Source organism: Globicephala melas, chromosome 1 (assembly GCF_963455315.2).
Source record: "Globicephala melas chromosome 1, mGloMel1.2, whole genome shotgun sequence".
NCBI lineage: Eukaryota > Metazoa > Chordata > Mammalia > Artiodactyla > Delphinidae > Globicephala > Globicephala melas.
In genome coordinates, this window is record NC_083314.1 from 58,211,111 (window position 1) to 58,224,522 (window position 13,412).

The 13,412-nt window shown below is 39.0% G+C and overlaps 1 long non-coding RNA gene across 1 annotated transcript; it reads right to left on the bottom strand.

Moving 5' to 3' along the window:
- Positions 1 to 514: 514 nt before the first annotated feature.
- On the bottom strand, positions 515 to 10,902 carry LOC132593594 (uncharacterized). Its single transcript, XR_009559259.1, has 3 exons — positions 10,742 to 10,902; positions 2,470 to 2,562; positions 515 to 1,441 (listed from the first exon to the last, which is right to left on the bottom strand). It is a non-coding gene; the product is annotated as an uncharacterized lncRNA (long non-coding RNA).
- Positions 10,903 to 13,412: the final 2,510 nt, after the last annotated feature.

Sequence of the window (13,412 nt, forward strand, 5' to 3'; positions counted from 1 at the left end):
CTTTGGGAAAGTTAGTTACCTCTTTGAACTTAATTTCCTCATTCATAAATAATGACCTTAACGGTTGATGCGAAGATTAAATGAGACAGCATATGTATAATGCCAGACACATAATAGGCAGCACAAGATTTGAAACTGAATATATGACAACAAAGCTCAAGTTCCTTATATTACATTTGATTTCCAAAGGATTTTAGGTTTCTTAAAGAAAGGAGTCATATCTTGTTCAGAATCACTTTGCATATACCTTGGTGCCTAGCGTAATGCAGGGCAAAGAGTAGTATGTAATCAAGACTTGTGGAGCTGAATTGCTTCCAACTGTTAACCATACTCTTAAGTGAATCAAGAACATTTCTTTAGGAAAATGTGCCTTTGGACACAAGGAACCATAATTGATTCACAAAAACAAGGAATACCAAAGAAACTTTCTTTCCCTTCTTAAAATTATTAGACTGGTTGTTTGGAGAAAAAAACAGACATCACACCCTTTCATTTTAATAAGTCTTTAGGCAGTTAAACACTTAAGATGCTTTTACATGCAAGTAACAGAAAACCCAAATCAAACTGGCTTCAAAAGTAAGCACATTTTTTGGCTCACATGCTTGGAAGTGTATGTCAGAATTGGTTGATCTAGCAGTTCAACAACGTGATCAAGGATCCAGGTTTCTTTTTGTCTCTCTATTTTGATAACAGTGTCAGCTTCATTACGGATGTAAGTTGTTCAGTAGTAGAAAATAGGCTACATGTTTCCTTATTCATTTCTGGAAAGAGAAAATGAAAGAGAGCCTGCCACTCATGAGCTTTGAACTTAATTTTTCCCTTCATAACGTTCCCACTTCTTAAACAGTAATTGTCATCCATGAAATGCTATGCACTGATAGGTTTAGCTTAGGAATCCTGGCAAGGGATATGGTATTAAGACTGGAGTTAAGGTCAACTCTTCATGCACCATCCAGGTGGTGGGAAGGTGCTAGAGTCAACGGTCTGAATCATGAAAATTCAAACCTTCTTTTCAGGGCCATAGCCTCTACGAAAGGAGCACATTCCATTCTCCATGCCAGCTGTGATGACCAGTTCTTGCCGATTGTCACCTGCTATGGGTTTGGCATTCTCTGCCTGCTTACAGTCAGATGGCAAAAAAATAAGAAACATAACTGAAGGAAGCTCATGAGCCAATATCGTACCAGAGGTGGGGGAGGAATTTCTTAACAGCTGGAATAATCTTTAGCTCAAACAATCTTTAAGAAAGAGTAAACAAAAGCAGAACTCGGGCTTCCCTGATGGCGCAGTGGTTGAGAGTCCGCCTGCCGATGCAGGGGACACGGGTTCGTGCCCCGGTCGGGAGGATCCCACATGCCGCGGAGCAGCTGTGCCCGTGAGCCATGGCCGCTGAGCCTGTGCTCCGCAACGGGAGAGGCCACAACAGTGAGAGGCCCCTGTACTGAAAAAAAAAAAAAAAGCAGAACTCAATATGGCAGACATTCATTGTTTACCTAGCACTGGGGACTGGGCAGGCCCTCTGGTGGTTAGGAGAATAATAAATACGTGGAGACAAGGTTCTGGCCTACAATAAACTTTAGAGTTTAGAGTGGAATATTTGCAACAGACACACATGTGCACACACACGGTACTTGAGAAATGTTCAGAACAACATCCAAAACAGTAAAGGGGGTGACCGGACAATATGACATCCAGAAATGTATTACACACAGTCTACCCTCCCACTCACCCTCCTAGCCTGTCCTAACCTCTCAATTCACTTCAACACTGATACTCTCTCTGCCCTATTAGAATTGACTTTCTTAAGTCAATTGACTCTCCTAAATATTCCATGTAACCTTAGCTTGCTGTCTGTTGAAGTCATCTTTATCACAATTTTATTCGTATTAAACTTATGCATCACTCTTAATCCTACCACTCAGATATAACCACCATTAGCATAGTGATGTGTATTCTCTCAGTTTTTTCTATATGTATTCTTTTTTTTTTTTTTTTTTTTTTTTTTGCGGTACGCGGGCCTCTCGCTGCTGTGGCCTCTTCCGTTGCGGAGCACAGGCTCCAGATGCGCAGGCTCAGCGGCCATGGCTCACGGGCCCAGCCCCTCCACGGCATGTGGGATCTTCCCGGACCGGGGCATGAACCCGTGTCCCCAGCATCGGCAGGCGGACTCTCAACCACTGCACCACCAGGGAAGCCCTATATGTATTCTTTTCTTTCACAAATTTACAGGGTTTTCACTTGCCACTCCTAGAACACTAATTTATATATGTAAAGATCTGGAAGGATATATGAAAAATTGGGAACTGTGGTCTTCTCTGGAAAAGGAAGGGTGTTGGCACTTTTTTTTTTATTCTGTGCACTTCTATGTTATTATTTTAAACAACAAAGACATATTTAGGTAAATTAGTAAAATTTCTAAAAGGGAAAAGTAAAATCTCTACTTCCTATGCAGTTACCAATAAAAAGTACCTGTTCTTTCACTCTGATTTATTGCAGTAGTCCTCATCCTTGGGGGCATCGCAAGAAATGAAAGTATTCAGTCCTGATCCTAAACTTTTTTTTCTAGAGAGGAATAAGAAAAGAAAAATGAGAAAGAGGAGCCTTGATTTTCTCCTACAGCCCCAGAGTGCTTAATAATCAAAAGAGCAAGTATCAGGGGATGAAGAACACTCCACGTCGGGAAAGGGATTTTCTCGACAGCTTCTCAGAGGAAGGAGTTTTTGTGTAGAGAAAGCAGAACTGGCTGGAAGTGAGGATACATGAGTTTTAGTTCCAGTTCTGTGAACACACAGATCTGTGAAACTGCAGGAGTCATGGTGTCCCTCTTGGCTTCAGTTTCTTACCTTACAAAAGAACTCATTTTAGAATATTTTAAAATTGAAAATTATTGAGGATGCTAAATTTTTTAACCTTGCCAAACAAGGACAATGAAAAGGAAAAAGGAAACCAAAAAACTGCAAACCAAAAACTGTCATCAAACTCCATCATCATTTCACAAATGAAAGGACACATTAGCACCAAAAGTGTAAGGACACAATCTCACATTTTAAAAATTAGCTTTATGTTAAAAACTCTCAAAATTTGCCCTTCTTTGTCTCTTTCCTCCATGCACAAGTACACATTCGCCATGGACTGCATTTGGGAACCTCAGCAGTAAGCTCTCTCACATTCCCTTCTGGTGCTATCATGCTGGCATGCTGTGATCGTGAGCCTGACCCCCGATAGCATACTGGATGTTGAATGGCAAATTCAAGGACTCAGAGGGAAAGTAGAAGCCACACTGAAGAGCAGAGATATTCAGCACTGGGAAACTAATTATTATTGAACAACTGCTACATGCCAGGAACTCCTCTGTGTGATAGAATTCCATAGAGAACAAAACAAACACAAGAGCTGCCTCCAGGGAACTTATGTTGTTAAGAGAACCAGATATTAACAAAGACACAGCAAATACGTAGTGTATCACATGGCCTTAAATACTATAGAGAAAAATAAAGCACGGTAAGTCTGATAGGTAGAGTCACTCAAGCATGAAAAGCTATCAGAGAAGGTCTCCCAGAGCAGACACTAGAAGGAAAGGCAGGAAGTGTGCCATGTAGACGTCTAAGGGAAGAACAGCTTTCATAGAGGTAATGGTAACTACAGATGCCCTTAGGCAAGAGTGTGCTTGATAGTGTTGAGGAAAAGCTATGCACAGGGCAAGAGGAAAGAAAAGGAAATCACAAGTAGTTGAGGACAAGAGCATACAGGACCTTACAAGCTCCAGCAAGGACTGCCTTTTCTCTGAGTGCATGGTGAGCTATCAAAGGGCGTTATGTAGAGGAGCGACATAGTTGACTCGTGTTTTCATAAACTTGCTCTGCTATTGTATAAAGAGACTCTATGGACAAAAGTAGAAGCAGGGGATCCACTTGATGCTATAATTTCAGTCTGGGCAGTGAAGAAGAATATTTTATAACAGAAAAAAGAGATACCCCCGTGGTGGTGGTGTTTTTGTTGTTGCTGCTGCTATTTTAAGGGTGAGGGAAATAGGGAAACAATATGGTACTCAGTGGGAGGAAGGCTAAGATTTGGAAATACATATCTAAACCAGTATATGTCTATATATCCTCTCTCTCTATAAATCTCTGTGTATATATATATATACATATACATATATATATATACAGATTGTGTGTATATATAGAGTTATCTATCTATCTATCTTCTGTCTACAGGTTACTAAATAAATTCTTGTCCTTTAGTTCCCTCCAAACTAATGCTTTCTAATTTTAGGCTCTTTAAGGTTTTTTTTTTCTTAGCTAATTATTATATATATTCCATGGGAACCCTGTGTATTAGTCCAGAAGGGCTAGGTGATGGGTCAGTGACAAATAAACCTCAAAATTTTAACAATTTAACACCATAAAAGTATATATCCAGTGTGGATTAGCAGGCGACTGATGCTCTTCGTTATCCAGAGACCAGACTGAGAGAAGCTTCATCTCAACATTTGGATCTATAATTGCTGAGGTAGGAAAGGATTCATGAAAAATGCTGTACTGGATTTGAAAGCTTCTGCCCAGAAATAACACACACTGTTTTCCCTCATATGTCACTGGTGTAAGTCACATGGCCATGCCTCACTTCATTGAGGCAGGAAAATGCAGTTGTACCGTGTTCCTGAAAGACTGGGAAGTGGAAAAATAATTGAACCGTCCTAATGACTCCCATAATCTGGCTTGCTGTTTCTGATTGGATCTCAGAGTTTCCTTGCTTTCACCATTCCATTTGCATAGGTCTTCCCTGTTTATCTTAATTGGAATATTTATGACCTATAAACTCCCCAATCACTTATGCCACTCATACGACATTGCACATTACCTTATATTGTCATCATTTTTGTACAGACACACAAGTGGCATGTGCTGTTCTCAGTGCCACCTGTCTTTTCCTTTACCCCACTAGGTTGGTCTTTGCAGCCGGGAGATCAATCCAACTAGGTCCTAGGGTAATTATCCTGCCTGAAGATAAAAAAAAACAGAGATGCCTGTTTCCTTTAGACTCCTTCTGTTCTTTGATAATATGCCTCTTATTTCCCACCTGCCATGCCCACTAGGCTTTTCAATAAGTGTGGCAATGGCAGCAGATTTTCTCTGCTGCTGAGGCCAAACCAAAAGTTAACTTCATGTGCTTGCTAGCAATGGAAAAGCAATAGCATTGAGTGTTTCATTGTTAGATTAATGCATTAGTGAGTGACAAGGTGCCATCTTGAGCAGTAGTGATAGGTTTCCAACTCTGAGGACGTTCTGAAACTGTTTTTAGAAAGAGATTGTTTTGAGTTTCCAGGTCAGGGAATAAGGTCCACATGTCATCTCACTATCAGAATATCAAACGCTGATTTTTCTTTCTTGACATTTCAGAGATTATGACTATGTAGAAATGACAAGGACAGGACAGTGTATAGCTGCTGAAGCCCCACAAATGGAACCACCTTTGTTAACTTTTTAAAGCAATTAATCTGGTTTATTAAAAATAATGTCTCCTCTTAATTAAGTGACAGATATTAGAGATTGCTATTTTTTTCTTTCAGCAGTCCCATAAAAGGAGAATGAAGGAACGTGAAGGAGCAATAGAGCAAATGCCAAGATAGAGAATAATCAGATCAGGTTTTAAAATAGAAACCCATCTGTTAGCTACGAGTGGAAACAACCTTTCATTTGCTTTACTAAACAGGAGGCTTATTGAAAGTTGGGATTGGTTTTTATTTTTCTTTCTTTCTCATACTGCAGTCCAACATGGTGCATTGCCTAGAGGAGGCAGAAATAAACACTTGTCTAGTGAAGAACAAAAAATTGTATCGGGCTTGCTTCTTCTATCCAACAGGTGGCATTGTTGATTTATAAATGGCCTTAGGACCAGCACAGGGGCTAAGCAACCACCAACGTCGGTTTTGTCATTGCTGCTTTTGTTTTTGTTTTTTTTTTTTAATTACACCTGTTGTTAAAGAATAGGACAGATGTGAGGAGCACAGATATCCCTCTTTTCAGAACCACTTTGTTTTTGAGAAGCCATATATGGCTGATGAGTCATTTTAATTATATAGGATTAGTAAATGATAAGAAATATCTAACGTTCCCCCTTTTGATTCCGCTGGATGAACCGAGGAGGAATTCCTCTGTCTTCTCTTCATTCCTGTTAGTGCCAATTTAACCATGACTCATACCACTTGAATTTACACATTAATTCACTAAATCACTTATGTATTGAAACAGTGGCATTTACAGACTTTGAGTTTTGTGCTTATTATACAAAGCTAGAAAAGAACAGAGCTACAAAAGAAAAACGAGACCCTATCTTTATTGTCTAAGATATTTGAAATCTAATTAGGAAAATAATATATATATATAAATCCAACTAGTAATAATTCAGGCAAGATGCTCTTATGTTGGGTACTAATAGTCAAAAATAAAAACTAACATTTAGTGGGAATTTACTGTGTGCTAGATGCTGTTCTAAGCATTTATTTGATCCTCTTAAGAATCCCTATAGAGTAGGTACTATTAGTATCCTCATTTTATCAGTGAGGAGACTGAGACCTGGGGGATTTAAGTGGCCAGGTCATGGCAGGTAGTGTGACCCCACTTATAATAGCAGCTGACACTGAGTACTCACGTACTTGACACACGTCAAGTAAGTGTTTATGCCCTTTGCGTGCACTATGTTAGTTAATTTTCATGCTAACAATTTCAACTAAGTACTAACCACTATCTTTATGTTACTTTTATTTCCTGTAGGAGTTTACTAGCCTTTCTTAACAAAATACAAATGCATTTACCTCTCTATTGCTTGAAGTAAACACAGACATTTATGCAAATACGGATTTATTAATTTAACTTCAGACCTGACTAGGCTCCAGAATGCAAGTAATTTACTAAACATCATGAGAGTGTGCATTTTTTCTCATAAGGTATATCAGTTCCATTTCATCCAGCATTTTAGTAGAAATTAAAAATATATATTTGTAATCTTTGTTGCCTTCTCTTCAGATAAAAAAAAAATCTGTTTTCAGCTGTGGGAAGAGTGGCCAAATGACTGATTAGGACTACTGAAATTTCATGCATTTTGATTCACTAATATACCACAAAGCCTTTAAAGTAGGGAAATTACATATATACATATGCTAATCTTTTTCTATCTTCCAGAAACAAACAAAACCCCATAAATTCCAACAATCTATAGCCTTTCCTTCGATCCAAAAAAAAAAAAAAAAATAGGAATGAGGAGTGGGGGGGTTGAGGGGAAACAGCAAAAAATAAGGGAGATACATTTCTAATCACGGTATAGGTTAGCAAGGACCTGTAAATATAATGATCTTATTTAGAAATTTACCAAATCATTTTTTTTTTCTTTTTAAAATAACAGCTTTGGGACTTCCCTCGTGGTCCATGGTTAAGACTCCGTGCTTCCATTTGCAGGGGGCCCAGGTTCAGTCCCTGGTCAGGGAACTAGGATCCCTCACGCTGTGCAGCATGGCCAAAAGAATAAAAAATAAAAATGAAATAAAAGAACAGCTTTATTGAGATATAATTCACATATCGTAAAATTCCCCCATTTTAAATTTTGCAGTTTTAACAGCTCATTTTCTGAACTTACAAGAGTTTTTCTCAATGTTGAGTAATGGGAAATTCTGGTTAATACTTCCCACAGATACTTATTAACTCAGTACAGCTGAATTTCAGGATTCCTAATTAGGCATCTGGCCACTTTACATGCAGGCCAAAAATATTTTATTTTTAAAGGGAGGTGAATAAGTGTTGCATGTATACGTTTTACATTTCTACTAAAATACTGGTAGAAATATTACTGATATCCCTTATTGCAAATTAGACCTATAATGAATTGACAGAATTCTGTAGTTTGTCTGAAATTAAATTAATACATAAATGTTTGTCCAAACTCAAATCAGAGTTCAAAGAATGAAACTTTTTTGTGTGTGATTCCCAGGCTTATTTTCAAAGGGTTGAGAGACAATGCTTTTATATTTGTTCTTTAAAAAAAGGAAGGAGAAAAAACTTGCATATAATTTTAGACTCACATGAGGGAAAATCCGTGGCTCCCTAGATTGCATCATGTTATATAAAACCTATTCCCAACTAAGTACAGCACTTAAATAAATTGCAGAGTTAAAACGGTAGCATTAACTAAAGAAAATTTTTTTAAATGTCAGAGCAATTTCCTCACCATGTTGGATAAAGATATTTTATGTACATTAAATATATGGGAAGGGGGAAAAAAAGATTTATTTTTGCATGTTTGTTAAGCATCTCCATAAGTTTAATTGCTCTATTTTCCAATCAGAGGGTACTAGTTTTCAGGGTATAAAACATATAAAATATTGCCTTGTTGGTTTTCTCTGTTCTCTGGAAGAACCCTAAAACCAAATCGAGTTTTATTTCTTACTGCTAGGAATATCCTCCAGAAGAGTTTCCAGATACATCTTATGACAAATTGTATATTCATGAGGCAATATGTAATGAGAAAGAGGAGATTTTGAGTGTGCATTTCAACAATGTCCTTCTGAAAAGTTAGAAAGAAGGCTCATGCCCCAAGTGGCAAATTATAGGGGATATAGGCATTCTTACACTCTGTTGATTGGAAGGAGATATTCCACAAACTTCCTGGAAGTCACTTGTGTAATTTGTGTTAAAAGAAACTTTAACCAAGTGCAAACTCTTTGACCTTGAAATTCTACCTCAGAGTTTATCTTAAAGAAACAAATGAACATTTGTACAGGGATATATGTACAAGGATATTCAACACAATGTTGTTTATAGTAACTAAAAATTCAAAATAACCCAGTGTCCGTCAATAGAGGATTGATTAAATAAGTTATTTCTATCCATACAACATAATACTATAAAACAACTAAAGGGGAATATATTTGTTAACATGGAGAATGTTCATGGCATGGTTTTGAGTGATGAAGGAAGGTTACAAATGTTGATACCTTTGCAGAAAGAAATATGAATTTATACATGTGTACATATATGAATAGAAATAACCAAAATGGTTACAATACTAAAGTGCTAACCATAGTTTTGTTTTAGATAGAATTATAGATTATTTTCTTCTTAATGGTTTATTATGCTTTCAGAATATACATTAGTATATTTATGTATATATGTGTGTTTATATATCTTCAGAAAAATAAAAGAAAACTATTTTTATTTTACACACAGCAAACAAAACAAAACACAACACAAAAAACTGAGTTCTTGGAAATAATAAGCAAGCCCTGGTAACCTAACTGTTCAACCAATGGCTTTAACTCTTAATTTAACACACAGTATTGAGTAAATATTATGTACAAGGCACTATATTCCTAATTCTTTCTTTAGCTCTTCAGCATTCTGCCTCCCTTCCCATCCCATTCTTCTTCCCTTTCCTCTCATCTCCTTTCTATATCTACCTTTCCTACCCTTTTCTCCTCTGATTTCTTCCCCTTGGCTTGTTTCAAATCCCCTAATTCTACATCTTTTCATATAAGAACATATGCAGTTTTCTTCTGTACACCACCAACAGCTGACGGATCAGTCTACCCTCATGGTTTTCATTTCCTTCTACTCTCCCTTTTTAATTCCATTCACTCTTCACCCTTATTCAACCTGGGTTTTGCCTTTACCTCTCAAAGGAAATTGATCTGGCAAAATCAGTAGTAAACTTCCAACTGAGAAATCCAGTGGTCTCACATGAAAACTTATTTTTGTATTTTCTTCTGGTCTTTCCCCATATGTTTCACATAGCTATACCTATAGTATAGAAACATTTTTTTTTGTATTTTATTTCCCTTTTAACATAATACTATTACCTTCATTACTTCTACTCCCTACCCATTATAATCACTTTCAACATTTGCATGCCATTGAATGGTTTTAATTATGGTCAAGAACCTGGGCTTTAGAGTTACCAAAAAAACAAAAGTGGATAAAAAGTGGTATAAAATCTTATCTTTGCTACTTATTGGCCTGTGATAGAAGTTACTTAAAATATAACTTATAGTGTAATGGGGATAGTATAGAATCTATGCCATAAGGTTATTATGAAGATAAAATGAGTAATGTAAATTAATCCTTAGAACAGTGGCAAAGCACATAGTAAACAATCAATAGATGTTAGCTACTTTTACTGCATTCTACTTAAATGCATCTTATATACTCTCCTTTCCTAGACATTTAAGTTGTACCTATATTTTATTACTATAAAAAAGTTGCAGTCAGTATTTGGTGCAAATAAAACTTTTTCTTTATGATTATTTGGTTTAATTTTTAAATATAATTCCTTAAGAATAAAAGTCCCAAAGAGCTTCAAGATGGCAGAAGAGTAAGACACGGAGATCACCTTCCTCCCCACAAATACATCAGAAATACATCTACATGTGGAACAACTCCTACAGAACACCTACTGAACGCTGGCAGAAGGTCTCAGACCTCCCAAAAGGCAAGAAACTCCCCACGTACCTGGGTGGGGCAAAAGAAAAAAGAAAAAACAGAGACAAAGAACAGGGATGGGACCTACACCAGTGGGAGGGAGCTGTGAAGGAGGAAAGGTTTCCACACACTAGGAAGCCCCTTCGCGGGCGGAGACTGTGGGTGGTGGAGGGGGGAAGCTTCGGAGCCGCGGAGGAGAGCACAGCAACAGGGGTGCGGAGGGCAAAGTGGAGAGATTCGCGCACAGAGGATCAGGGCCGACCGGCACTCACCAGCGCGAGAGGCTTGTCTGCTCACTCGCCGGGGCGGGCGGGGCTGGGAGCTGAGGCTTGGGCTTTGGTCGGATCACAGGGAGAGGACTGGGGTTGGCGGCGGGAACACAGCCTGAAGGGGGCTAGTGCGCCACGGCTAGCCGGGAGGGAGTCCGGGGAAAACTCTGGAGCTGCCAAAGAGGCAAGAGACTTTTACTCGCCTCTTTGTTTCCTGCTGCGCCGCTTAAAGGAGCTCCAGAGACGGGCACGAGCCACGGCTAAAAGCGCGGACCCCAGAGACGGCCATGAGACACTAAGGCTGCTGCTGCCGCCACCAAGAAGCCTGTGTGCGAGCATAGGTCACTATCCCCACCTCCCCTCCCGGGAGCTTATGCAGCCCGCCACTGCCAGGGTCCCGTGATCCAGGGACAATGTCCCCGGAAGAAAGCACGGTGCGCCTCAGGCTGGTGCAACGTCATGCTGGCCTCTGCTGCCGCAGGCTCACCCCGCACTCCGTGCCCCTCCCTCCCCCCGGCCTGAGTGAGCCACAGCCCCCTAATCAGCGCCTCCTTTAACCTCGTCCTGTCTGAGTGAACAACAGATGCCTTCAAGAGACCTACATGCAGAGACGGGGCCAAATCCAAAGCTGAACTTTGGGAGCTGTGCCAACAAAGAAGACAAAGGGAAATTTCTCCTGGCAGCCTCAGGAGCAGAGGATTAAATCTCCACAATCAACTTGATGTACCCTGCATCTGTGGAATACCTGAATAGACAACGAATCATCCCAAATTGAGGAGGTGGACTTCGAGAGCAAGATTTATGATTTTTTCCCCATTTCCTCTTTTTGTGAGTGTGTATGTGTATGCTTCTGTGTGTGATTTTTGTATGTATAGCTTTGCTTTTACCATTTGTCCTAGGGTTCTGTCCATTTTTTTTTAACTTAAAATTTGTTTTTCTTAATAATTATTTTTTATTTTAATAACTTTATTTTATTTTACTGTATTTTATTTTATTTTATCTTCTTCTTTCTTTCTTTTCTCCCTTTTATTCTGAGCCATTTGATGACAGACTCTTGGTGCTCCAGCCAGGTGTCAGGGCTGTGCCTCTGAGGTGGGAGAGCCAACTTCAGGACACTGGTCCACAAGAGGCCTCCCAGCTCCATGTAATATCAAATGGTGAAAATCTCTCACAGATCTCCATCTCAACCCCAACACCCAGCTTCACTCAACGACGAGCAAGCTACAGTGCTGGACACTCTATGCAAATAACTAGTAAGACAGGAACACAACCCCATCCATTAGCAAAGAGGTTGCCTAAAATCATAATAAGGACACAGACACCCCAAAACACACCAACAGACGTGGACCTGCCCACCAGAAAGACAAGATCCAGCCTCATCCACCAGAACACAGGCACTAGTCCCCTCCACCAGGAAGCCTACACAACCCACTGAACCAACCTTAGCCACTGGGGAAAGACACCAAAAACAACGGGAACTACGAACCTGCAGTCTGTGAAAAGGAGACCCCAAACACAGTAAGTTTAGCAAAATGAGAAGACAGAGAAACACACAGCAGTTGAAGGAGCAAGGCAAAAACCCACCAGACCTAACAAATGAAGAGGAAATAGGCAGTCTACCTGAAAAGGAATTCAGAATAATGATAGTAAAGATGGTCCAAAATCTTGGAAATAGAATGAAGAAAATACAAGAAACGTTTAACAAGGACCTTGAAGAACCAAAGATGAAACAAACAGTAATGAACAACACAATAAATGAAATTAAAAATTCCCTAGAAGGGATGAATAGCAGAATAACTGAGGCAGAAGAACGGATATGTGACCTGGAAGATAAAATAGTGGAAGTAACTACTGCAGAGAAGAAAAATGAATGAAAAGAATTGAGGACAGCCTCAGAGACCTCTGGGACAACATGAAACACGTGAAAATTCGAATATGGGGGTCCCAGAAGAAGAAGAGAAAAAGAAAGGGACTGAGAAAATATTTGAAGAGATTATAGTTGAAAATTTCCTTAATATGGGAAAGGAAATAGTTAATCAAGTCCAGGAAGCATAGAGAGTCCAACGCAGGATAAATCCAAGGAGAAACACGCCAAGACACATATTAATCAAACTATCAAAAATTAAATACAAAGAAAAAATATTAAAAGCAGCAAGGGAAAAACAATGAATAACACACGAAGGAATCCCCATAAGGTTAACAGCTGATCTTTCAGCAGAAACTCTGCAAGGCAGAAGGGAGTGGCAGGACATATTTAAAGTGATGAAGGAGAAAAACCTACAACCAAGATTACTCTACACAGCAAGCATCTCTTTCAGATTTGACAGAGAATTTAAAATCTTTAGAGACAAGCAAAGGCTAAGAGAATTCAGCACCAAACCAAACCAGCTTTACAACAAATGCTAAAGGCACTTCTCTAGGCAGGAAACACAAGAGAAGGAAAAGACCTACAAAAACAAACCCAAAACAATTAAGAAAATGGTAATAGAAACATACATATTGATAATTACCTTAAGTGTAAATGGATTAAATGCTCCAACCAAACGACATAGACTGGCTGAATAGATACAAAAACAAGACCCGTATATATGCTGTCTACAAGAGACCCACTTCAGACCTAGGGACACATACAGACTGAAAGTGAGGGGATGGAAAAAGATATTCCATGCAAATA